Source organism: Eurosta solidaginis, chromosome 1 (genome assembly GCF_040869045.1).
Source record: "Eurosta solidaginis isolate ZX-2024a chromosome 1, ASM4086904v1, whole genome shotgun sequence".
NCBI classification, from domain to species: Eukaryota; Metazoa; Arthropoda; class Insecta; order Diptera; family Tephritidae; genus Eurosta; species Eurosta solidaginis.
In genome coordinates, this window is record NC_090319.1 from 215,628,654 (window position 1) to 215,655,566 (window position 26,913).

General features: G+C 44.3%; 1 protein-coding gene and 1 pseudogene across 11 annotated transcripts in view; both read right to left on the bottom strand.

Moving 5' to 3' along the window:
* nvd (neverland) overlaps positions 1-26,913 on the bottom strand; it is a 2,324,292-nt gene that overhangs the window by 1,527,987 nt on the left and 769,392 nt on the right. The window lies entirely within an intron of this gene.
* Positions 2,001-25,690, bottom strand: LOC137247146 (uncharacterized; annotated as a pseudogene).

The window sequence follows — 26,913 nt, forward strand, 5'->3', positions numbered from 1 at the left end:
AGAAAAAAGTGCAAACGCGAAATATTAACGTTGGTTTTTTGAATTCCTTGTGACTATCTGGTCTGTGCCCCCACCAGCGGTAAGGCTCCCCGGACACAGCATAAGGAAGAGGTGCACATAACCTCTCTTTCATATAAAAATTTCACGCCATTCGATTGCGGCAATTTTCGTTTTTTCTTTTTGCATGACGTTATTTCACTAGTTTTATAATAAATTTTTGTTACACAGTTGTTTCGTTTTTCTCACAGGTTTTATCACACATTTTTATACTTTTCGTCCAGTTCATATCAACGCGCGCACTTATTTTTATAATAAAACTAACGGACCCCGTTGCACTTCGTAGCAACCAACCAAAAAAAGAAATGAAAGATTATAAATTTTTTTTATGAAATGAATGCATTGTATTTCAAAATTATGAATGTCAATCCAAAACATTTGGATATACAGTATTTTTAGTTTGCCCATTGGAAGCGAGCACAAACAAACAATTTGGAGTTCCAACTCTTGAGCAGGCCACGTATAGCTGTCCATGTGAAAAGCACGGCTCCTCCAAATTTAATCCGCAAATTTGAAGCGTTTGCCCTTGTGCCTTATTGATGGACAAGACAAATGATAGATGCACTGGGAATTGCAAACGCTCAAATTCAAATGGCATGTCTGTTGGAATCAGTGGAATACGTGGTATGAGTACAATTTCATTTTTCGCTGTTCCGGTCAATATTGTCGCTTCAATTAAATTCGGCATAAATTTTTTTACTACTAATCTTATGCCATTGCACTGTTTTGGTGCATTTAAATTCCGCAAAATAATTGATGAGCTAACCTTTAAATTCAAATAAGGCGGTTCCAATGAATTCAAAAATTCAATTGGATAATTCACTGCATCATCTGCATTCACTGCGCTATCAACAGATTTATATGATGTCACCCCACCTGGCAATTTTTCTTGAATCTGATAATTGATTGCATTGACGTGTACATTTTTTGGTGCCAGTATTGCGCGTTCTCTCAACCAATTGTGATTCCTGTAATTTTGAACAATATTTGGAAACACACTTTCAATCAACTCTTCTGTTGATTGGATAATGGTACAGAAATTGTTCGGCAATGTAATCAACCCATTTGTATTATCGACTCGAACTTTTCCATTGCCAATATCTAACAATTGCTTCGAGAGCCGATCTGCAGATTGGTCGTTGTGGAATTGAACGCGCATATTTATGTTCAATGTCAATTTTTGCACATGTCGCCACAAAAGAGAAGACTTTAAACATGCGTTGATCTCATCCGCCGGTGTTGATCGTGGAACCACAGGCAATATTTGTCGAAAATCCCCTGACAATAATATTAATGCACCACCAAAAATTTCTTGATTCTGACGTAGATCTTGCATTGTACGGTGTAATGCTTCCAGCGATTTTATATGCATCATTGTACATTCATCCAATAAAATAATTGCCGCTTGTTGCAAAACTTTTGTCATCGCAGAATTTCTTGAAATATTGTATGATGGTATCATAGACATGTTTTTGATGGTCATTTAATTTAGGAACATTCAAATTCACAAGTGTTTGCAATTCATTGGGATCATACTGTTGTTCACGTTGCAATTCTCGATCAAATAAATTATGCATTGGACGATTGGGTGGTGACAAACCTAATTGCCCTAATCCTTTATTTGCAATCGTAAGGCACATATCTTAAATCGCTATCAATGCCTCAATATACATTTCCAATGAAATCAGCAAATCAGTGTTTCTTGTGTGATGACGCATTCGAATCAAATAGCCTTCTGCCATAAAATCTTTGTATTTATTCCACAATTCAAGAGGATTTGATGGAAAACATGTTGACACGATTATGGCATATAAGATACGTATTTGATGTGGAGAAGAAGCAATCGATGCATCGTGAAGCGTTAAATCCCAATGCGCATTATTTTCAAGCAAACCTAATTGCTCGCATGCTTCACGATACGTCATACATAAATGACCATTCACTCATCGCAAATGTTGAAATGAACGTGGCCCAACAACAGTTACTAACAACAATCGCAAATAATAACATTCTGCATTGTTTGGATGAACTGTGTACAATCTTCCTATGGTATCTGCAAAAAAAAAACACCCGGATGGCCATCAAGAGGTGTTCCTTGTTTACGTCGTTACCATTTCTTTGAAGTCCAAGTGAAATAATGCGTTACCTCTGAATACAGCAACGTTCTGGCAAAGTTATCGCTTTCGCACAATTGAAAGAATGCAGTTAATGTTGTTGCTGGTGGTTGTGCTGCTCTCTGCTGTACATTTGCATCGGTAAAAGACACACGCTGACCACTTTCAAGATGAACAGCCAAATGAACGACAGCAGGATATCGCGCATGAATTGTGTTTAGGCCAGAGGCCTAATTAATGTCCTACCGGGTAGCCGCTCCCGACTTAACTATTTTTCTTGTCAGCAAGCAACGGCTAACTTCCAATCGTCCTCACGATCCAATATTTTCTTTCGTTAAGTGAGAAAATTGGGGTTCGGTGGCGATCTGGAACTTGCCGGCGGCTCTGATCCAGTTTGCCTGCCAACGTATCACCAACTGATCCAGCGTTCGATTTTGGAGCATTTCATAAAACCAAAACGTAAGTTCCTGCAATCCTTTCATTGTGATATTTTATTAATTGACGAAATAAAGACATATTGTAATTATTATACATATTTCTATGTATAAATACTAATTATCTTGTTTTTATTTCCTTTCGCAAAACACAATTGAATGAAACCCCGCCAATTGTGTTCATGGTCCTTCGCAGCCGTTCTACGAACTAGCGTTTACAACAACACAAATTGTTCAACAAACATACAAGCACGAAAAAGCTAAAATCAACTTGAAAAAAAATCTGTAGCCAACAGGTGCCGGCAAATACAAATCAAGAACATACATTCCACATTTTCATTTCAAATCAAAAAACAAAAGAAAATATACGGGTGAGTTGTTCCAATTTATTGTGACAAAAAACATAAATAATCATACAAAGTGATTTTCGCAAAGTTTCGGTATAATTATTTTAATTAAATTGTCTGCGTGTGATTTTGTGTTTTTCCATTTCTTCCAATACTTGGAAAATCTTTTCCAATTTAGTAGATCTTCGGCTTACGCCATCTTTATAGAGTCCATCCGAACGGACATAAACAAAACAAAAAAATAATTAATTGTTTTTCAGTGAGTGCTTTTCAATTTTAGTGCAAATTAATACCAATTAATACGTAAACAAGTGTCCAAACTAAGAGTATTCACCCTTATTTTACGTGCATTATTCGCCAATTGTGTTTGCTTTTTTCTCTTGTTGGCGGCACAAAGATATTGTTTCTATTGCCCACGGGACACTGTTTTTGTACTACAACAACACAGCACTGCACTCACTATCCATTTAAATTAAATTAATTAATTACCATTTTGTTTTTTAAATACACACAAAACCACCGCTACCGCTTTATCTTCGATAAGAAAAAGCATTAAAAAGGTTTTAAGACTTAAAATAATAGCGATTTGCGAACGCATTATTAAAAACAAGTGCAAGAAAAACAAAAAGAAACGAAGAAAACAAATTACGGCGAATTTGCATATGTGCATGCAGATAGTGGTGGGTGGTGAGCAGCATACCAAATAGGAGTGCAAATCCCGAAACTAGGAGTGCGAATCCCGAAACGGCAAAAGAAGTTTAAAATACAAGTGAAATATTAAAATACATTTTTAAACACATTTTAACTCTTTTTTCAAATAATTTGTAAAAATATTAAGTTTTTTTTTGCAAATTGCGGGTTTTAAAGTTTTTCAATTGGAATAGTACAATAATTTGTTCATACTTTGCAGTATTCTTCACTTCTTTTACAAGAAAAGAGAAATTTTAAGCATTTTCAGTGTTTTTGGTTTAAAAAAAAAAACTTGATATCTTTCGTGGGAATAAAATTTTCGGTACTTATCGGCTGCTAGATCTGAGATCAATCTAATACTTTTGTATTACCCATAGAAACGCTTCAGCACTACGTGCATTTTTCGGAATTCGCCCAAGTTTCATAATCCAAGGTAAATTTTTCAATTTCAAACGATAGAAATGGCTAACCTTAACTAGTTGATAGATTCTCTCATCGACCTCAAAGCTGACTTTAGAGATATCCTAAACAAGAATCAATCCGTCCTCGACTCCCAAAAGGAGGAAGTTAAAGAGCTTTGGGGAAAAATCAAACAAAAATACAATGAGTTTCAGGGATCAGAAGCTGCGTCATCGAGCAAAGACAGTAATGCAGCCAAGAAAAGATATAAGCTAGCATACACAACCTATATGAAATGCATAGAGTTAATAGGTGACCTGTATGCTAAAAAGGATAAAGTTCCTGAAAAGTCCAGTCATGCCTCGGGTAAGGATCACAATATTAGGCTTCCGCCTTGTGATACCGAAGTTTTTAAAGGGGACTACTTGTCATGGCCAACATTTCGTGACATGTTCACGGCCTTTTACATCTAATATATCTAATATATATCTAATATATATTATAAATGGGAAAGTTTGGATGTTAAGATGTTTGGATGTTTGGATGTTTGGATGTTTGTCCAGACGTTTGTCTTTGTGACTCAATCACGCAAGAACGGCTGGACCGATTTGGATGAAATTTTGCACACATATAGCCAATAGTCTAGAAGGATCTACTAACTATATATTTTTGAAAAGGGGCGTGGTACCCGACCCCTAGGAACAGTTATAATTTAATTATTATATTTTTTCGTCTTTGCAACTGAATCACGCCAGAATGGCTACACGGATTTTGATGAAATTTGGGACACAGACAGTAGTCTACTAACGAAATTTTTTTCGAACATGGAAAGAGGGGTGGGGGGTCCCACGACCCCTTCGAGAAATTATTTTTCAATAATTTTTACACATTATAACTTTACGTATATTGGCCTTCACCAATATCACAGACTCAAGGGGTCAAATAAGTCGAGGGCTTACAAAGTAAGCAGTGACACCCTCCGCGCCCGCCCCCGCCCCCCCCCCCCCCTTTATCTCTCCTCTGGTGTAAAATCTATAAATTGTTATAACTCAATATAAATTTTCTCCTAAATCAATAGTTTTTGGTATCTGGTACATACAGAACAAGATCTAGACAATTTTGGAGGAACGATCAGTGGTCCTCTCCTCTACTCCCGCCATCCGCCCTCCATCAATTGTTTTTATTAGCACCGCTTTTATTAGCTTTACCTGTATGTTTCTATGTAACTTTTTATTCGCTCCAATGAGCCTGCTGCCTTATTAACATGGTTTTATAATTAGCTTCACCTTATTTGTAATCCCGTAAGGGTCATATCGAGACCCTTCCGGGATCATTTCTGGATGGTTTTCGGGATCGGTCCGGGATTACGCCGGGGTAATTTCGGGACTTTTTCGGGACTATTTCGGGATCATTTTGGGACTATTTCGCGATCATTTGGGGACCCTTCCGGCATCATTTCTGGATGGTTTTCGGGATCCGTACGGGATCCCGTCGGGGTACTTTCGGGATCATTTGCGTACCTTCGAGAGATAAATTCTTGATGGTTTCCGGGATCATTACGGGACTTTTTCGGGGTCAGTTTGGGTCCTTTCCGTAATTATTCCTGGATGGTTTTAGGGATCCGTCCGGGATCCCGTCGGGACCATTTCGGGGCTATTTCGGGATCATTAGGGGTATCTTCCGGCATCATTTCTGGATGGTTTACGGGATCCGTCCGGGATCCCGTCGGTGTCATTTCGGGACCATTTGGGGTCCATTCCGGCATCATTTCTGGATGGTTTTCGGGATCCGTCCGGGATCCTGTCGGGGTCATTTTGGGACTTTTGCGGTATCATTTGGGGTCTCTTCCGGCATCATTTCTGGATGGTTTTCGGGATCCGTCCGGGATCCCGTCGGTGTCATTTCGTGACCATTTGGGGTCCATTCCGGCATCATTTCTGGATGGTTTTCGGGATCCGTCCGGGATCCTGTCGGGGTCATTTTGGGACTTTAGCGGGATCATTTGGGGTCTCTTCCGGCATCATTTCTGGATGGTTTTCGGGATCCGTCCGGGATCCCGTCGATGTCATTTCGGGACTACTACGGCATCATTTGGGGTACCTTCCGGCATCATTTCTAGATGGTTTTCGGGATCCATCAGGGATCCCGTCGGGGTCATTTCGGAACTTTTTCTCGACTAATACAGGATCATTTGGGGAACCTTTCGGCATCATTACTGGATGGTTTACGGGATCCGTCCGGGATCCCGTCGGCGTCATTTTGGGACTTTTGCGGGATCATTTGGGGTCTCTTCCGGCATCATTTCTGGTTGGTTTACGGGATCCGTCCGGGATCCTGTCGGGGTCATTTTGGGACTTTTGCGGGATCATTTGGGGTCTATTCCAGCATCATTTCTGGATGGTGTTCGGGATCCGTCCGGGAGGGTCATTTTGAGACTTTTGCGGGATCATTTGGGGTCTCCTCCGGTATCATTTCTGGATGGTTTACGGGATCCGTCCGGGATCCTGTCGGGGTCATTTTGGGACTTTTGCGGGATCATTTGGGGTCTCTTCCGGCATCATTTCTGGATGGTTTACGGGATCCGTCCAGGATCCTGTCGGGGTGATTTTGGGACTTTTGCGGGATCATTTGGGGTCTCTTCCGGCATCATTTCTGGATGGTTTACGGGATCCGTCCGGGATCCTGTCGGGGTCATTTTGGGACTTTTGCGGGATCATTTGGGGTCTCTTCCGGCATCATTTCTGGATGGTTTACGGGATCCGTCCGGGACCCTGTCGGGGTCATTTTGGGACTTTAGCGGGATCATTTGGGGTCTCCTCCGGCATCATTTCTGGATGGCTTACGGGATCCGTCCGGGATCCTGTCGGGGTCATTTTGGGACTTTTGCGGGATCATTTGGGGTCTCTTCCGGCATCAATTCTGGATGGTTTACGGGATCCGTCCGGGACCCTGTCGGGGTCATTTTGGGACTTTAGCGGGATCATTTGGGGTCTCCTCCGGCATCATTTCTGGATGGTTTTCGGGATCCGTCCGGGATCCCATCGATGTCATTTCGGGACTATTTCGGCATCATTTGCGGTACCTCCCGGTATCAATTCTAGATGGTTTTCGGGATCCGTCTGGGATCCCGACTAATACAGGATCATTTGGGGACCCTATCGGCATCATTTCTGGATGGTTTTCGGAATCCGTCCGGGATCCCGTCGGTGTCATTTCGGGACCATTTGGGGTCCATTCCGGCATCATTTCTGGATGGTTTTCGGGATCCGTCCGGGATCCTGACGGGGTCATTTTGGGACTTTTGCGGGATCATTTGGGGTCTCTTCCGGCATCATTTCTGGATGGTTTTCGGGATCCGTCCGGGATCCTGTCGGGGTCATTTTGGGACTTTTGCGGGATCATTTGGGGTCTCTTCGGGCATCATTTCTGGATGGTTTACAGGATCCGTCCGGGATCCTGTCGGGGTCATTTTGAGACTTTTGCGGGATCATTTGGGGTCTCTTCCGGCATCATTTCTGTATGGTTTTCGGGATCCGTCCGGGATCCTGTCGGGATCATTTTGGGACTTTTGCGGGATCATTTAGGGTCTCTTCCGGCATCATTTCTGGATGGTTTACGGGATCCTTCCGGGATCCTGTCGGGGTAATTTTGGGCCTTTTGCGGGATCATTTGGGTTCTCTTCCGGCATCATTTCTGGATGGTTTACGGGATCCGTCCGGGATCCTGTCGGGGTCATTTTGGGACTTTTGCGGGATCATTTGGGGTCTCTTCCGGCATCATTTCTGGATGGTTTACGGGATCCGTCCGGGATCCTGTCGGGGTCATTTTGGGACCTTTGCGGGATCATTTGGGGTCTCTTCCGGCATCATTTCTAGATGGTTTTCGCGATCCGTCCGGGATCCCGTCGATGTCATTTCGGGACTATTTCGGCATCATTTGGGGTACCTTCCGGTATCAATTCTAGATGGTTTTCGGGATCCGTCCGGGATCCCGTCGGAGTCATTTCAGAACTTTTTCTCGACTAATACAGGATCATTTGGGGACCCTTTCGGCATCATTTCTGGATAGTTTTAGGGATCCGTTCGGGATCCCGACGGGGTCATATCGGGACCATTTGGGGTACCTACCGGCATCATTTCTGGATGGTTTCCGGATCCGTCCGGGATTCCGTCGGCGTAATTTCGGGACTATTAGGGGGTTATTTGGGGACCTTTCCGGCATCATTTCTGGATAGTTTTAGGGATACGTTCGGGATCCCGACGGGGTCATATCGGGACCATTTGGGGTACCTACCGGCATCATTTCTGGATGGTTTACGGGATCCGTCCGGGACCCTGTCGGGGTCATTTTGGGACTTTAGCGGGATCATTTGGGGTCGCCTCCGGCATCATTTCTGGATAGTTTCCGGATCCGTCCGGGATTCCGTCGGCGTAATTTCGGGACTATTAGGGGGTTATTTGGGGACCTTTCCGGCATCATTTCTGGATAGTTTTAGGGATCCGTTCGGGATCCCGACGGGGTCATATCGGGACCATTTGGGGTACCTACCGGCATCATTTCTGGATGGTTTACGGGATCCGTCCGGGACCCTGTCGGGGTCATTTTGGGACTTTAGCGGGATCATTTGGGGTCTCCTCCGGCATCATTTCTGGATAGTTTCCGGATCCGTCCGGGATTCCGTCGGCGTAATTTCGGGACTATTAGGGGGTTATTTGGGGACCTTTCCGGCATCATTTCTGGATAGTTTTAGGGATCCGTTCGGGATCCCGACGGGGTCATATCGGGACCATTTGGGGTACCTACCGGCATCATTTCTGGATGGTTTACGGGATCCGTCCGGGACCCTGTCGGGGTCATTTTGGGACTTTAGCGGGATCATTTGGGGTCTCCTCCGGCATCATTTCTGGATAGTTTCCGGATCCGTCCGGGATTCCGTCGGCGTAATTTCGGGACTATTAGGGGGTTATTTGGGGACCTTTCCGGCATCATTTCTGGATAGTTTTAGGGATACGTTCGGGATCCCGACGGGGTCATATCGGGACCATTTGGGGTACCTACCTTCATCATTTCTGGATGATTTTCGGGATCCGTCCGGGATACCGTCAGGGTAATTTCGGGACTATTTGGGGATAACTTGGGAACCTTTCCGGCATCATTTCTGGATAGTTTCCGGGATCCTTCGGGGATCCCGTCAGGGTCATTTCGGAACCCGCGACTAATGCGGGATCATTTGGGGACCCTTTCGCCATCATTTCCGGATGGTTTTCGTGATCCGTCCGGGATACCGTCAGGGTAATTCCGGGACTATTTGGGGATAACTTGGAAACCTTTCCGGCATCATTTCTGGATAGTTTCCGGGATCCGTCGGGAATCCCGTCAGGATCATTTCGGAACTATAAGGGGATCATTTCATTTTTCATCTTTCTTTAAGGGGATCATTTCACCTTCCAGCATCATTTCTGTATACTTTTGGGGATCCGTCAGGGATCCCGACGGGGTAATTTCTGGCCTATTTCGGGATCATTTTGGGGTACCAACCGGCATCATTTCTGGATGATCCGGGATCCCATCGGGGGAATTTCGGGAATTTTTCGGGATCATTTGGGGTCCCTTCCGGCATCATTTCTGGATCGTTTTCGGGATCCGTCCGAGATCCCGTCCGGTTTATTTTTTTACTTTTTCGGGAAAATGTCAGGGAATTTCGAGACTGTTCTTGGATCATTTGGGGATCCTTCAGGGATAATTTCTGGATGGTTTTCGGGATGCCGTCGGGGTAATTTCGGGACTTTCACGACTATTTCGGGGTCAGTTGCCCTTAAAGATCATTTCTGGGTGGTTTTCGGGATCCGTCCGGGATCCTGTCAGGGTTATTTCGCGCCTTTTCGGGACTATTTCGGGATCATTTTGGGACCCTTCCGGGATAATTTCTCTATGATTTTCGGGATCTGTTCGGGATCCCTTCGTAGTTTTTTCGCGACTTTATCTGGGATAAATTGCGGACCCTTTAGAGATCAATTCTGGATGGTTTTCGGTATCGGTTTGGGATCCCCTCAAGGTAATTTCGGGACTTTTTCGGGACTATTTCGGAATCATTTTGGGACCCCTCCGGCATAATTTCTGGGTGATTTTCGGGATCTGTCCGGGATCCCGACGGAGTTTTTTCGGGACTTTTTCCGGACTATTTCTGGATTATTTGCGGACGTTTCAGAGCTCAGTTCTGGATGATTTTCGGGATCTGTCCGGGATCCCGTCGGAGTTATTTCGGGGTAATTTTGGGACCCTTCCAGGATAATTTCTTCATGATTTTCGGGATGGGTCTGAGTTTTTCGTGACTTTTGGGACTATTTCGGGATCATTTGCGGAACCTTCAGAGATCAATTCTGTATGGTTTGTGGACTTTTCCGGGATCATTTGGGGATCCCTCCAAAGTCATTTCTGGATGGTTTTCGGGATCCCGTCAGGGTCATTTCGGGCCTTTTTCGTGACTACTATTTCGGAATCATTTTGGGACTCCTCCGGGATAATTTCTGGGCGATTTTCGGGATTTGTCCGGGATCCCGTCAGAGTTTTTTCGGGGCTTTTTCGGACTATATCGGGATCATTTGTGGACCGTTCAGGAATCAAATCTGGATGGTTTTCGGGATTCGTCCGGGATCCCGTCAGGGTCATTTCGGGACTTTTCGTGACTACTTCGGGATTATTTTGGGACCCTTCCGGCATCATTTCTGGATAGTTTTCGAGATTTGTCCAGGATCCCGTCGGCATCATTTCGTGACTATTTGGTGTCATTTAGGGACACTTCCGGGATCATTTTAGGTCTCCTCGAAACCGGTAATTCAGCACACATGGCCGTGGATTTACGGCAAATTATTCGTAATTAAAATTCGGTATGTTTTATCTTTAATATATCACAACTTTTTCGTTCTATTTTTAAATGAATCCTGTAACGAACTATTACAACTATAATTAAAATTTTTGTAATATTTTAACCAACTAAATACCCGAAAAAGCAACACTGCTTTTATTTAAAAACTTCTTTTTGGTTTTAGCTAATTGTAGTTTCACTCCTTTGTTCTATGAGTAGTAATTCTTTCACCCCTGTCATATCAATTAATTTAACTTAGAAACAAAATAAGCAAAGCGTGCCCATCAGCTCAGTTAGTTCTTTTTTTTTACTGTATTAAAAAATAAAATACATTGACAGAAAACATTTTTAAACAGACAACTTGATAAACAGGCTAACGTGAATAGCACATATATTTTATTTTCTCCTTGCGGACGGGGCCGCGGGTAAAGGCTAGTATATTATAAATGGCAAAGTTTGGATGTGAAGATGTTTGGATGTTTGGATGTTTGTCCAGACGTTTGTCTTTGTGACTCAATCACGCAAGAACGGCTGGACGGATTTGGATGAAATTTGGCACACATATAGCCAATAGTCCAGAAGGATCTACTAGCTATATATTTTTGAAAAGGGGCGTGGTCCCCGCGCCCTAGGAACAGTTATAATTTAATTATTATATTTTTTCGTCTATGCGACTGAATCACGCCAGAATGGCTACACGGATTTTGATGAAATATGGGACACAGACAGTAGTCTACTAGCGAATTTTTTTTCGAACATGGAAAGAGGGGTGGGGGTCCCACGACCTCTTCGAGCAATTACTTTTTAATAATTTTTACACATTATAACTTTACCTATACTGGCCTTCACCAATACCACAGACTCAAGGGGTCAAATAAGTCGAAGGCTTATAAAGTAAGCAGTGACACCCTCCGCCCCCTTCCCCCCTTTATCTACCACTCTGGTGTAAAATCTATAAATTGTTATAACTCAATATAAATTTTCTCCTAAATCAATAGTTTTTGGTATCTGGCATATACAGATCGAGATCTAGACAATTTTGGAGGAACGATCAGTGGTCCTCTCCTTTTATCCCCGCCATCCGCCCTCCTTCAATTGTTTTTATTAGCACGCTTTTATTAGTGTTACCTGTACGTTTCTATGTAAATTTTTATTCGCTCCATTGCGCCTGCTGCCTTATTAACATGTTTTTATAATTAGCTTCACCTCATATGGAGACCCTTCCGGGATCATTTCTGGATGGTTTTCGGGATCGGTCCGGGATCCCGCCGGGGTAATTTCGGGACTTTTTCGGGATCATTTTGGGACCCTTCCGGGATCATTTCTGTATAGTTTTCGCGATCCGTCCGGGATCCCGTCGGGGTTATTTTGAGACATTTTTGGGACTATTCCGGAATAATTTCGGGACTATTTCGCGATCTTTTGGGGACCCTTCCGGCATCATTTCTGGATGGTTTTCGGGATCCGTCCGGGATCCCGTCGGGGTACTTTCGGGATCATTTGCGTACCTTCGAGAGATAAATTCTTGAGGGTTTCCGGGATCATTACGGGACTTTTTCGGGGTTATTTGAAGTCCCTTTAGGCATCATTTCTGGATGGTCTTCGGGATTCGTCCGGCATCCCGTCGGGGTCATTTCGGGGCTTTTTCGCGACTAATACGGGATCATTTGGGGACCCTTCCGGCATCATTTCTGGATGGTTTTCGGAATCCGTCCTGGATCTCGTCAGGGTAATTTGGGGACTTTTTCGGGATCATTTGGGGGTTCTTCCGGCATCATTTCTGGATGGTTTTCGGGATCCGTCCGGGATCCCGTCGGGGTTATTTCGGGACTTTTTCGCGACTAATACTTGATCATTTGGGAACCCTTTCGGCATCATTTCTGGATGGTTTTCGGGATCCGTCCGGGATCTCGTCAGGGTCATTTGGGAACTTTTTTGGGATCATCTGGGGCCTCTTCCGGCATCATTTCTGGTTGGGTTTCGGGATCCGTCCGGGATCCCGTCGGGGTCATTTCGGGACTTTTTCGCGACTAATACGGGATTATTTGGGAACCCTTTCGGCATCATTTTTGGATGGTTTTCGGGATCCTTCCGGGATCCCATCAGGGTAATTTCGGGACTATTAGGGGATCATTTGGGGACCTTTCCGGCATCATTTCTGGATAATTTTCGGGATCCGTCCGGGATGCCGACGAGGTCATTTCGGGACTATTTCGGGATTATTTGGGATACCTACCGGCATTATCTCCGGATAGTTTTTGGGATTCGTCCGGGATCCCGTCGGGGTCTTTTCGGGACTTTTTCTCGACTAATACGGGATCATTTGCGGACCCTTTCGGCATCATTTTTGGATACTTGTCGGGATCCGTTCGGGATCCCGTCACCGTCATTTCGGGACTATTAGGGGATCATTTGAGGATATTTCCGGCATCATTTCTGGATAGTTTTCGGAATCTTTTCGGGATCCCGTCAGGGTCATTTCGGGACTTTTTTAGGATCATTTAAGGATGGCTTTCAGGATTCATCCGGGAACCCTTCAGGGTAATTTCTGGATTTTTCCGACACTATTTCGGGATCATTTTCGGACCTTCCCAAGATAATTTCTGGATGGATTTCGGGATCAGTCCGGGATGCCGTTAGGGTCATTTTGGGACTATTAGGTGATCATTTGAGGACCTTTTCGGCATCACTTCTGGATGGTTTTCGGTATCCGTTCAGGATCCCGTCGGTATCTTTGCGGGACTTTTTCGGGATAATTTTGGGGTACTCACCGGCATCATTTCTGCATGGTTTTCGGTATTCGTCTGGGATCCCGTCGGGTTCATTTCAGGACTTTTTCGGGATCCGTCCGGGAGCCCGTCTGGGTCATTTCGGAACTTTTTCAGGGCTTATACGGGGTCATTTGGGAAACCTTCCGGCATCACTTCTGAATGGATTTCTGGATCTGTACGGGAACACATAAGGGTAATTTCAAGACTATTTCGGGACAATTTCGGGATCATTTAGAGACACTTTAGGGATCATCTCATAACTTTTTTTGTATTATTTCGGGATCATTTGGGGACCCTCCCGGCATCAATTCTTCATGGTTTGCCGGATCCATCAGGGTATTTTCGGGACCATTTTGGGATCATTTGGGGACCCTTCCGAGGTCATTTCTGGATCAGTCCTGGATGCCGTAGGAGTCATTTCGAGATTTTTTTGTTACTTTTTCGGTATAGTTTTGGGACCCTTCCGGGATTATTTCTGGATCCGCGCGGGATCCCATCGGGGTCATTTCCGGACTTTTTCGCGACTAATACGGGATCATTTGGGGCCGCTATCATTTCTGGGATCTGCTATCATCTTTCGGTATCCCGTCGGGGTCATTTTGGGACTATTTGGGGATCATTTGGGAATCTTTCCGGCATCATTTCTGGATAGTTTCCGGGATCCCGTCGGAGTTATTTCGGAACTATTTCGGAATCATTTCGAGACCCTTCCCGGATAATTTCTGGATGATTTTCGTGATTCGTTTGGAATCCCGTCGGAGTTATTTCGGTACTTTTTCGGGAATATTCCGGAATCATTTTAGAATCCCTCCAAGTCATTTCTGTATGGTTTTTGGGATCCTTTCGAGGTCATTTCAGGACTATTTCGAGATGATTTTGAGACCCCTCCGGCATCATTTTTGGGAGTATTTCCGGATTATTTGAGGATATTTCAAGGATCATTTATGGATGATTTTCGGGATCACCCCAGAATCCCGTCAGGAGCATTTATAGGTTATTTCGGGATCATCGGACGGCTCCATATGGAATCCCGTAAGCTTAATTTCGGGATATTTTCAGGACTAATCCGGGATCGTTTGCGGACGCTTACGGAATCATATCTGGATGGTTTTCGGTATCAGTTCAGAACTCTAATTTTTATATATTCCTTAAACAATATACTTTGTTTTTTTTATTTGTATTTTTTATTTAATTTTTTCTATTTTAAAAAATAATAATAATAATCTAATCTAATATATATTATAAATGGGAAAGTTTGGATGTTAAGATGTTTGGATGTTTGTCCAGACGTCTGTCTTTGTGACTCAATCACGGAAGAACGGCTGGACCGATTTGATTGAAATTTTGCACACATATATCCAGTAGTCTAGAAGGATCTACTAGCTATATATTTTTCAAAAGGGAGTGGTCCCCGCCCCCTAGGAACAGTTATAATTTAATTATTATATTTTTTCGTCTTTGCGACTGAATCACGCCAGAATGGCTACACGGATTTTGATGAAATTTGGGACACAGACAGTAGTCTACTAGCGAAATTTTTTTCGAACATGGAAAGAGGGGTGGGGGTCCCACGATCCCTTCGAGAAATTATTTTTCATAATTTTTACACATTATAACTTTACGTATACTGGCCTTCACCAATATCACAGACTCAAGGGGTCAAATAAGGCTTACAAAGTAAGCAGTGACACCCTCCGTCCGCCCCCCTTTATCACCCCCTCTGGTGTAAAATCCATAAATTGTTATAACTCAATCTAAATTTTCTCCTAAATCAATAGTTTTTGGTATCGGGTACATACAGAACGAGATCTAGACAATTTTGGAGGAACGATCAGTGGTCCTCTCCTCTACTCCCGCCATCCGCCCTCCATCAATTGTTTTTATTAGCACGCTTTTATTAGCTTTACCTGTATGTTCTATGTAACTTTTTATTCGCTCCAATGCGCCTGCTGCCTTATTAACATGGTTTTATAATTAGCTTCACCTTATTTGTAATCCCGTAAGGGTCATATTGAGACCCTTCCGGGATCATTTCTGGATGATTTTCGGGATCGGTCCGGGATTACGCCGGGGTAATTTCGGGACTTTTTCGGGACTATTTCGGGATCATTTTGGTACCCTTCCGGGATCATTTCTGTATAGTTTACGGGATCCGTCCGGGATCCCGTCGGGGTTATTTTGGAACATTTTCGGGACTATTCCGGAATCATTTCGGGACTATTTCGCGATCATTTGGGGACCCTTCCGGCATCATTTCTGGATGGTTTTCGGGATCCGTGCGGGATCTCGTCGGGGTAATTTGGGGACTTTTTCGGGATCATTTGGGGGCTCTTCCGGCATCACTTCTGGATGGTTTTCGGGATCCGTCCGGGATATCGTCGGGGTCATTGGGGGACTTTTTCGGGATCATTTGGGGGCTCTTCCGGCATCATTTCTGGATGGCTTTCGGGATCCGTCCGGGATCTCGTCGGGGTCATTTGGGGACTTTTTCGGGATCATTTTGGGGCTCATCCGGCATCATTTCTGGATGGTTTTCGGGATCCGTCCGGGATCCCGTCGGGGTCATTTCGGGACTTTTTTCGACTAATACGGGATCATTTGGGAACCCTTTCGGTATCATTTCTGGATGGTTTTCGGGATCCGTCCGGGATCCCATTAGGGTAATTTTGGGACTATTAGGGGATCATTTGGGAACCTTTCCGGCATCATTTCTGGATAATTTTCGGGATCCGTCCGGGATGCCGACGAGGTCATTTCGGGACTATTTCGGGATCATTTGGGATACCTACCGGCATCATTTCTGGATGGTTTTTGGGATTCGTCCGGGATCCCGTCGTGGTCCTTTCGGGACTTTTTTCGACTAATACGGGATCATTTGCGGACCCTTTCGGCATCATTTCTGGATAGTTGTCGGGATGCCCTCACGGTCATTTCGGGACTATTAGGGGATCATTTGAGGACCTTTCCGGCATCATTTCTGTATTGTTTTCGGAATCCTTTCGGGATCCCGTCAGGGTCATTTTGGGACTTTTTCGGGGCTAATACGGGATCATTTGGGGATCCTCTAGGGGTCGTTTCGTGACTTTTTCTGTTTTGTTTCGGGATCATGACCCTTCCGGCATAATTTCTTGATGGTTTGCCGGATCCATCAGGGTTATTTCGGGACCATTTTGGGATCATTTGGGGACCCTTCCGAGATCATTTCTGGATCCGTCCGGGATGCCGTAGGAGCCATTTCGGGATTTTTTGTTACTTTTCCGGGATAGTTTTTGGACCCTTCCGGGATCATTTCTGGATCTGTGCGGGATCCCATCTGGGTCATTTCCGGACTATTTCGGGATCATTTTGGGATCCTTCCGGAATCATTTCTGTATGGTTTTCGCGATCCGTCGTTGATTCCCTCGGAGCCATTTCGGAACCTTTTCTGGAGTATGTCGGGGTCATTTGGGGGCTTTTTCGGGATCATTTGGGGCTCTTCCGGCATCATTTCTGGATGGTTTTCGGGATCCGTGCGGGATCTCGTCGGGATCATTTTGGGACTTTTTCGGGATCATTTGGGGGCTCTTCCGGCATCATTTCTGGATGGTTTTCGGGATCCGTCCGGGATATCGTCGGGGTCATTTGCGGACTTTTTCGGGATCATTTGGGGGCTCTTCCGGCATTATTTGTGGATGGTTTTCGGGATCCGTCCGGGATCCCATCAGGGTAATTTCGGGACTATTAGGGGATCATTTGTGGACCTTTCCGGCATCATTTCTGGATAATTTTCGGTATCCGTCCGGGATTCCGACGAGGTCATTTCGGGATTATTTCGGGATCATTTGGGATACCTACCGTCATCATTTCTGGATAGTTGTCGGGATCCGTTCGGGATCCCGTCACGGTCATTTCGGAACTATTAGGGGATCATTTGAGGACCTTTCCGGCATCATTTCTGGATAGTTTTCGGAATCCTTTCGGGATCCCGTCAGGGTCATTTCGGGGCTTTTTCGGGATCATTTAAGGATGGCTTTCAGGATTCGTCCGGGAACCCGTCAGGGTAATTTCTGGACTTTTCCGAGACTATTTCGGGATCATTTTGGGACCTTCCCAAGATCATTTCTGGATGGATTTCGGGATTTGTCCGGGATGCCCTCAGGGTCATTTTGGGACTATTAGGTGAGCATTTGAGGACCGTTCCGGCATCACTTCTGGATGGTTTTCGGTATCCGTTCAGATTCCCGTCGGAATAATTGCGGGACTTTTTCGGGATCATTGGGGTCCCTTCCGACATCATTTCTGGATGGTTTTTGGGATTCGTCCGGCATCCCGTCGGGGTCATTTCGGGACTTTTTCTCGACTAATACGGGATCATTTGCGGGCCCTTTCGGTATCATTTCTGGATAGTTGTCGGGATCCGTTTGGGATCCCGTCAGGGTCTTTTCGGAACTATTGGGAGATCATTTGAGGAACTTTTCGGCATGACTTCTGGATGGTTTTCGGTATCCGTTCAGGATCCCGTAGGAATTATTGCGGGACTTTTTCGGGATCATTTGGGATTCCTTCCGTAATCATTTCTGGATGGTTTTCGGGATTTTTCCGGGATCCCGTCGGGGTTATTTCGGGACCTTTTCGGGGCTAATACGGGATCATTTGGGGATCCTCTAGGAGTCGTTTCGTGACTTTCTGTATTATTTCGGGATTATTTTGGGACCCTTTCGGCATAATTTCTTGATGGTTTGCCGGATCCATCAGGGTCATTTCGGGACCATTTTGGGATCATTTGGGGACCCTTCCGAGATCATTTCTGGATCCGTCCGCGATACCGTAGGAGCCATTTCGGGATTTTTTGTTACTTTTCCGGGATAGTTTTTGCACCCTTCCGGGATAGTATTTGCACCTTTCCGGGATCATTTCTGGATCTGTGCGGGATCCCATCTGGGTCAATTCCGGACTATTTCGGGATCATTTTGGAATCCTTCCGGAATCATTTCTGTATGGTTTTCGCGATCCATCGTGGACCCCTCGGAGCCATTTCGGAACTTTTTCTGGAGTTAGTCGGGATAATTTAGGGACCCTTCCTTGATATTTTCTGGATGGTTTTGAGATCCGCCCGGGAGCCCGTCAGGGTCATTTCGGAACCTTTTCGGGATCATTTTGGAACACCTTCAGGGATCATTTCTGTGTGGTTCTCTGGATACGTCTAGAATCGTGTCGCTCTCATTTCGGGTTTTTTTGGGACTATTCGGGGAACTTTTGGGGATCCTTTCGGGGCATTTCTGGATGGTTTTCGGGATCCGTCCGCGATAGCGTTGGGGTCATTTCGTAGCTTTTTCTGGATAATTTCGGGATCATTTGGGATCCTATCAGGTTATCAGCTCATTTAGTTCTTTTTTTTTACTCAATTACAAAAATAAAATGCATTAGACAGAAAACAAAATTTTAAACAGATAATAAGCAGGCTAACGCGAATAGCCCATATATTTAAAATTTTCCTTGCGGACGGGGCCGCGGGTAAAGGCTAGTAAATAATAAAGGGCTCGCCGCAATGGAAAAGTTGTGCCACTAGGTAAAGAAAACTCAGGGTGAAGCAAATGAAATCGTAAGCAAATTTCCCATTACAAATGAAGGCTTCGAAACCGCGTGGAAAAATATTAGTGATCGCATCCTTGTGAATAGCCAATTGAAGATCCTCTTCAAACTCGCCCCCGTAGGAAATGAATCTGGAAGTGCAATCAAACAGCTTCAGCGGGGAATTAGCAATTGCATTTCGGCACTCCAGATTCATAAAATTGATATTTCAAATTGGGATCCGATCATCACGTACCTTTGCTCCACGAAGCTCCCTGAAGTTACGCCGCTTTCATTATGGGAGCAGTCGGTTCAAAGTAAAACCGAAATACCAAAATGGAGTGATATGGACAAGTTTCTAACAAGTCGGTTCCAGACCTTAGAAACTGTTTCTGACTTGCGAAGTTCACAACCGACTGTCTCCGCCCTCAAAATTTCATAACGACGGCAATAGCAAGCGTATCGAATACGAAATGTAAACTGTGCAATCGTGACGCACATCACATTCGATCTTGCCCACGATTCTTGAAGATGAGTCCTTCTGATCGTAGTAAACATGCAAGAAGGGACCATCTGTGCCTGAATTGTCTGTCCTCCGGACGTGGTGTAGCGAAATGCAATAGCGCCTACAATTGTTCAACCTGCCACTCACGACACCATTCATTATTGCATATGAATCCAGTTCAGGCTTCTTCCTCTAAGAAGGACTCTCCGAGTTCAAACCAGAGTGGCACTGGAACTACTTCCAAGCTGACCACTTCTGAGTATAGTGGTACTCAGACCAACAGTGACTCTCCGAATCAAGTTCAGTCGTGTTTTTCGAACACACATAAAGGCCCGAGCATTAATAGACTCTGGTTCCGAGTGTTCATTCATTACTGATCGGCTTCGCCGACGTATAGGACTTCCTGCCCAAAAGGTGAACGCTAAGGTATCGGGTATCAACAATACGGTATCAGCTCATTCCAACCTAGCATGTCCTATTCAGATAGGTTCACCGGTAGACGCGACGGTCTCCATAAATACCACGGCCTTAGTATTACCTCAATTAACGGGCAATCTTCCAACCTGCGATATCGACCCTAACATTCAACAAAAATTCCCAGGAATAACACTATCGGACAGCCGATTATTTGTTAATGAACAGGTTGACCTGGTTCTTGGAGGTGATGTGTATCCTCAAGTCATTCTGGAGGGTATTTGAAAGGACTCAGCAAGCCATATTCTAGCCCAGGAAACGGTATTCAGATGGATCCTTACGGGACGGACGAATTCAACCAAGGAGTCGACATCCTGTCTCTCCTTTTACAATGAAGTCGCTCTGGATCGACAAATCGCAGCGTTTTGGGATTTGGAAGATATCCCAAAAAACGCGACCCGGACCGCCAACGAGGAATACTGCGAGGAGATTTGAATTGGCAGACGACGTTCAAGATTCACATCCAGTCGCCGCCACTAATTTAACGCGACATATGTACGTCGACGACGTACTTGCAGGTGGGCACGACTTGGAATCCACAATCCAAGTGCGTGATGAAATTTCTGGCGCCTTATATTCAGCAGACTTTCCTATTAGAAAGTCGGCCGCCAACTGTAGGCAAGTCTTGAGCGATATTCCTGCAGCTCATCTGCTTAGCCAAGACTTCTTAGACTTCGAGGACGCAAGCAGCGTTAAAGCCCTCAGCATTAGAAGGAATGCATGTTCGGACCATTTCTACTTCACTGCGAAAGAATTCGATCAAGGTCAAGAAGTAACTAAACGTAAGATTTTGTCAGCAATCGCGAAACTTTTTGATCTTCTCGGGTGGCTTTCTCCAATAATCATAGTAGCTAAAATTATGATGCAAAATGTTTGGTTAGAGGGAAAAGGTTGGGATGAGGAAGTGTCTTCAACCACATTAGACCGGTGGCAAAAATTTTCTGTGGAGTCTCCAGCTATTAATAACATTCGGATTCCACGATGGGTTAGGTTTTCTCCACAGTGCAAAATGGAACTCCGCGGATTTTGCGACGCCTCCGAAAAGGCATACACAGCAGCCATCTATATGCGCGTAGAAGAAAGCATGGCCGCCCATGTAAATCTTCTATTAGCAAAAACAAGAGTAGCGGCAGTGAAAACGATACCCCTTCCTCGTCTCGAATTGTGTGGAACGGTATTGCTAGCTGAAATGATGGACCCTGTAGTCATGAACCTAGATCTTCGATCACTGCAGGTTTATCTGTGGACTGACTCCACTATAGTGCTAGCGTGGCTTAGAAAGCCACCATGCTCTTGGTCAACCTTCGTGTCCCACAGGGTTACCAAAATTATCGACAAGGTCGGACAACACCATTGGTATCATGTCGATTCAGCGTCGAATCCTGCCGATTTAGCTAGCCGTGGAGTGACAGCGCAGAACTTAATTGAAAACTCCTTGTGGTCGCAGGGTCCTTCTTGGCTTCAAGAAGGCAAGTCAGAGTGGCCAAAACAAGAGTCGGTCTTTCAAACGGCCGAAGAAGAAATGCACGTGGTCTCCCACGCAACCAAAGTAGTTGAGGCGTCGGACATTCTCCAACGCTTCTCCTCACTTCCAAGGGCTCTGCGAGTGCTATCGTACGTATTTCGATTCGTCCAAAGGACCTACGCTATTCAAAAATTCAACTGCCAACCTACTTCTGTTTCAATCTCTCCAGATGAAATGAAGTCTACGACACAGCGGCTTATTACCCTTTGCCAGCACCAACATTTTTCGGTAGAGTTTTCAAATTTGAGGACTGGACTTCCGCTAAGTGCGAAAAGCGAACTCATAGCTTTAGCTCCATTCCTCGACCCAAGCGGAGTTATAAGAATCGAAGGCCGTATCGGAGCATCAAAAGACATCAGCTATAAAGAAAAGCATCCAATTCTTCTGCCTTACAATTGCCATTACTCTCGCTTGTTGGTTAAGTTTATACATGAAATATAGCTTCATGGAGAAATCCAGTTCATGTTGCGAATAATTCGAGCACAGTACTGGATTCCCCGGATCAAAGTTATGATAAAGTCTGTCATTCATAATTGCAAGGTGTGCACTATTCACAAAAAGCATACCCAATCCCAAATCATGGCTCCACTTCCCGCAGAACGCACTACTTTTACAAGAGCATTCACAAATACTGGTGTTGATTTTGCAGGCCCATTCGATATTAAAAATTATAGAGGTCGAGCGTGTGTTATCACCAAGGGGTACGTCTGTCTCTTCGTCTGTTTCGCAACCAAGGCAATTCATCTGGAACCAACAAATGATCTCAGTACACCTACCTTTTTGGCGGCCTTTTCTAGGTTTATATCGCGCCGAGGATGTCCCAAAATTATATATTCAGACAACGGAACCAACTTCGTTGGAGCATCTAGAGCCTTAAAAGCAGAATTCAAGGCTTTTCTGTCTGACTCTCGTACTGCGTTACTTTCCAAGTATTTTTATCAAGAGGTTTCTTGGCATTTCATCCCTGCATCAGATCCTCACATGGGCGGCTTGTGGGAGGCTGAGGTGAAGAGTTTTATAACCCATTTTCGAAAAATGGCATCTGGGTTTAAGTATACATTTGAGGAGTTTTCTACACTTTTATGTAGAAATGAGGCCTGTCTCAACTCAAGACCCCTTAATCCCGCTTCAAGTGACCCCTCGAGTTTAGAACCACTGACTCCTGGACACTTTCTTATAGGCGCTCCCATCTTGTCCCCGCCGGAGACTCAGATTAGCGATAATCCAGCATCAGTGATCAACCGATGGCAAAAAATGAAGGCATTGTATCATTCATTCTGTCAACGATGGAAGACCGAATACCTTACGGAGTTGCAGAAGAGGAATAAGTGGAAGCGACAACAGCCGGACATGAAGGCGGATGATCTCGTCGTGATACGTGAGGATAATCTGCCACCAAACGAATGGCGACTCGGGCGATTCGTCAATGTTCATCGTGGGTCCGACAACCACGTTCGAGTATTAAAAGTTCGAACAGAGAAAGGACTATTCACACGACCAATCGTCAAACTTGTCCGACTACAATCGATTGAATCCACCGATTAATCAAAGATACTAAACACCTCGTCACTCATCACCCACCCATCGCCTCCATTTCCCATTTACATTACCTTTTCACTAAAACACATTCTTTTCATTACAGAATGTCTCGTTTTGACGCATCTCGCAAAAAGTCAGAACATGGTTCACATTCCTTCCCGATACCATGCCGCATCTGCAACAACAACCATGGGATAAGGGTATGCCCTCAGTATCGTGCCAAGTCACCGGAGGAGAGGTTGCGGGTGGTACTCATCCACAAATACTGCCCAAATTGCTCTCTCCGTTTCATCGCATGGAAATTTGTCCAAGCACTGCACGCTGCCATCATTGTGGTGAAAAGCATCACACCACACTTCATATAGAAGCCGACGCCAACGATCGGCCGACGTCAACGGGGCCTTTACGTCGCCGCGATGAAAACAACGACGATTCCGACGACGCACTCTCGATACATTTCACAGAGGAAACAAAGTCGTGGGCTCAACATGTAGAGTAAGAGGAACTGGCGCAAAGTGCGGAAGAGAGTATTCTTCCAACGGAGGGCAGTGACGCGGCATTAAATACCTTCCGCCCGCTGCTCCAACATGAAAGGCGGTCGTGCGACTTTACATTAAATCCTTGCCAATCGACGATGCCACGAAGCCTTACGAATAGAGGCTCCCGCATATCAGTTCATAAACGCTTGGGAAGTGCAGTAACTCGTCCTTCTGCTACGCAGAAAGATTGTCGACAGGGCGGCCCGGCATTAAATACTTTCTGACCGTCCCACCGTCGCAGTCGTCATCGACCTTCCACGAAAATCCGACAAGGCGGCTCGGCATTAAATACTTTCCGACCGTCCCAAAAACCGTATACGCGGAAACAGCCCAAGCCTACAGAAGAGAGCCACCTACTCGCCCTCCAACATGCCGCACCGAAAGGTTTTCGAGCCGGGAAACTATCTTCCATAGCATCTGCGCCAATTTTGACCACCCTCGAGCCGGTAGCTCTTACAGCTATCGTGAAAATTGAATCCGGCGGTCGACTCCATCTTGTGCGGGCACTAATTGACCCGTGCACCCCGAATACGCTCATTGATGCAGAGCTAGCACGTCAAATACAGCTGGAGCGTGCAGGGAGTGGTCACAACGAAAGTCGTTACCTGATACTTCGAGGTAAACATGGCGTTAACGAACGGATATCGACACTGGCTACGGTGGTCGAGAGATACGCTCGAATAAGTCCGAGAAGGAACCTGGATCCAAAAATAGCTACGCCGTTCCAGTTCATGCGGCTAGCGGATGGTCATCGGTGCTGACATTTATACAAAAATTATGGTGAGCGGTACACTCACGTCATCGATAGGAGGCCTGTTTCTGCAACCGACCATATTCGGATTGGTCATTTCTGGTTCCACGGCGCCGTAACAGTGTGTGTAGATAAACATATACAAACGTAATTTTTTTTTTATTTTTTATCATTTGAACTCTCTACAATGTAAATTTTTTAAATTTTTCGAATTTTTCATTTTCAACAAATTAATAATTTACTTCACAAGTTCTAAATCAAATGCTGGACCAGCTGCTGTCGTTATTTCTAGTATTGCTTATAGCAAGGGCCGGCATGTTTAGGCCAGAGGCCTAATTAATTTCCTAGCGGGTAGCCGCTCCAGACTTAACTATTTTTCTTGTCAGAAAGCAACGGCTAACTTCCAATCGTCCTCTCGATCCAATATTTTCTTTCGTTAAGTGAGAAAATTGGGGTTCGGTGGCGATCTGGAACTTGCCAGCGGCTCTGATCCAGTTTGCCTGCCAACGAATCACCAACTGATCCAGCGTTCGATTTTGGAGCATTTCATAAAACCAGAACGTAAGTTCCTGCAATCCTTTCATTGTGATATTTTATTAATTGACGAAATAAAGACATATTGTAATTATTATACATATTTCTATGTATAAATACTAATTATCTTGTTTTTATTTCCTTTCGCAAAACACAATTGGTTTCATTCCCGCCAATTGTGTTCAAATTGGAAATGAATAAGTTCTCCAAAGAGCTTCATTAGTGCTAGTGTAGCGCCCCATTTGATATTGTGCGATTTCATCAATGTTATTGTCACCAGCTACTCCAAAAACATCTATATCACTGCCTTTATTCACATATTTGCAAATATATTTAATCGATTTCATAGAATTACAGTACTCAACATTTATGTGAGCCTGAAATACTTTTGACAATAGTGGAGAATAAGGCACAATCCAACGATTATCAACTTCAACGTCTTGATTGCGTATTTTAATTGTTGTTGTATGGCCAATATCCTCCAGTGACCGACGTCGGTACAACGGGTATCCGTCGGCACCTGTAATAGTATCCGAAGTTAATGCTCTTGGATACCGTTTTGAACATTTTCCATCGATCATGCATGGCGAATTCATATTTATCTGACTGCCAGGGCCATGTATCTATCATATTTTTCGTAACAACTTCAAATAATTCTGGATCACTGATTTCATCTGGAATTTCAGCTGATGTAATGATATCAATTTGATCGGGTGTTATTTTGCGATCAAGCCATATCAAGATATGCGCGTGCGGCAGCCCTCTCTTTTGCCATTCAATCGATTACATCCAGCAACGCACCTCCCCAAAAGTTCGCAATTTGATAATCAAATCCATCAGTGCTCTTACTTTTTGTCGAAATATACGTGCTGTTATATCGTGTCGATCTGTTGGATTCTGACCATCAAATAAATTGTTTTTATGTTAGACCACTGTGGATTGCATGTGAATGTTATGAATAGGTCGGGACCTATTTGCGAACGTATGACATTGCATCTTGCGTATATTAGTGCATGTGGCGCGGGCTGCCAACATATGTCGATGGTAAAATTGTTAAACGTCCGATATCATTAACATTGCCATCATTCACTATTGCATCTCGCAAGTGTATGTATTCTTCCGATCGTAATTTGGCTTGATTGAATCGATAATTAAGGCGTTCTGCTTCAATTTTCGCATACATGTCAACAACGTATTGGTGGGAAAGTTTGCTAGATCGCATAATAAAGTTGTCTTCTTGTGGGCGAATCATGAATCTATACGAATAATAATTCATCGCACTAACTGTTTTTTGTACGTCACGACCTATGATGAATACATTATCAGAAAATTAAAGTCATGTCTTCTTGTTATGAAATAAATACAATACATATTAAATTGAATTCATTTAATTTTTCCGGTTCATGGATCTATCATTCGTATATTGATATGATAGCCGTCGTCACATTTCCAGTGCAATAATGGATATTGTAATGCATCATATCTGCGGTGAAGCTCTGAAACACGCCGTAATTCTTCATTTCTTCGATGTAGCACAATATCGCGAGATTGAAACTGGCCTTCAACAATCACAATTGCCACTTCATCAATTGTTGGTGCATTAAATCGTCTCGCATGCTCTCCAAAGGGCATTTTTTCAGCCCATATAACGATTCTGTGATCATCAGATGGCATACGATCGAGAGCGGTTTTAAACAATCGAATTAATTAATTGTACTGATGTAAGAAAGTTTGAAGTTCAAAAACAATTTGTCGCCTTGCATGCGCAGCAATTGTACAACGCCGATCCAATTCACAATTTGCATCTCCGATAAAATAG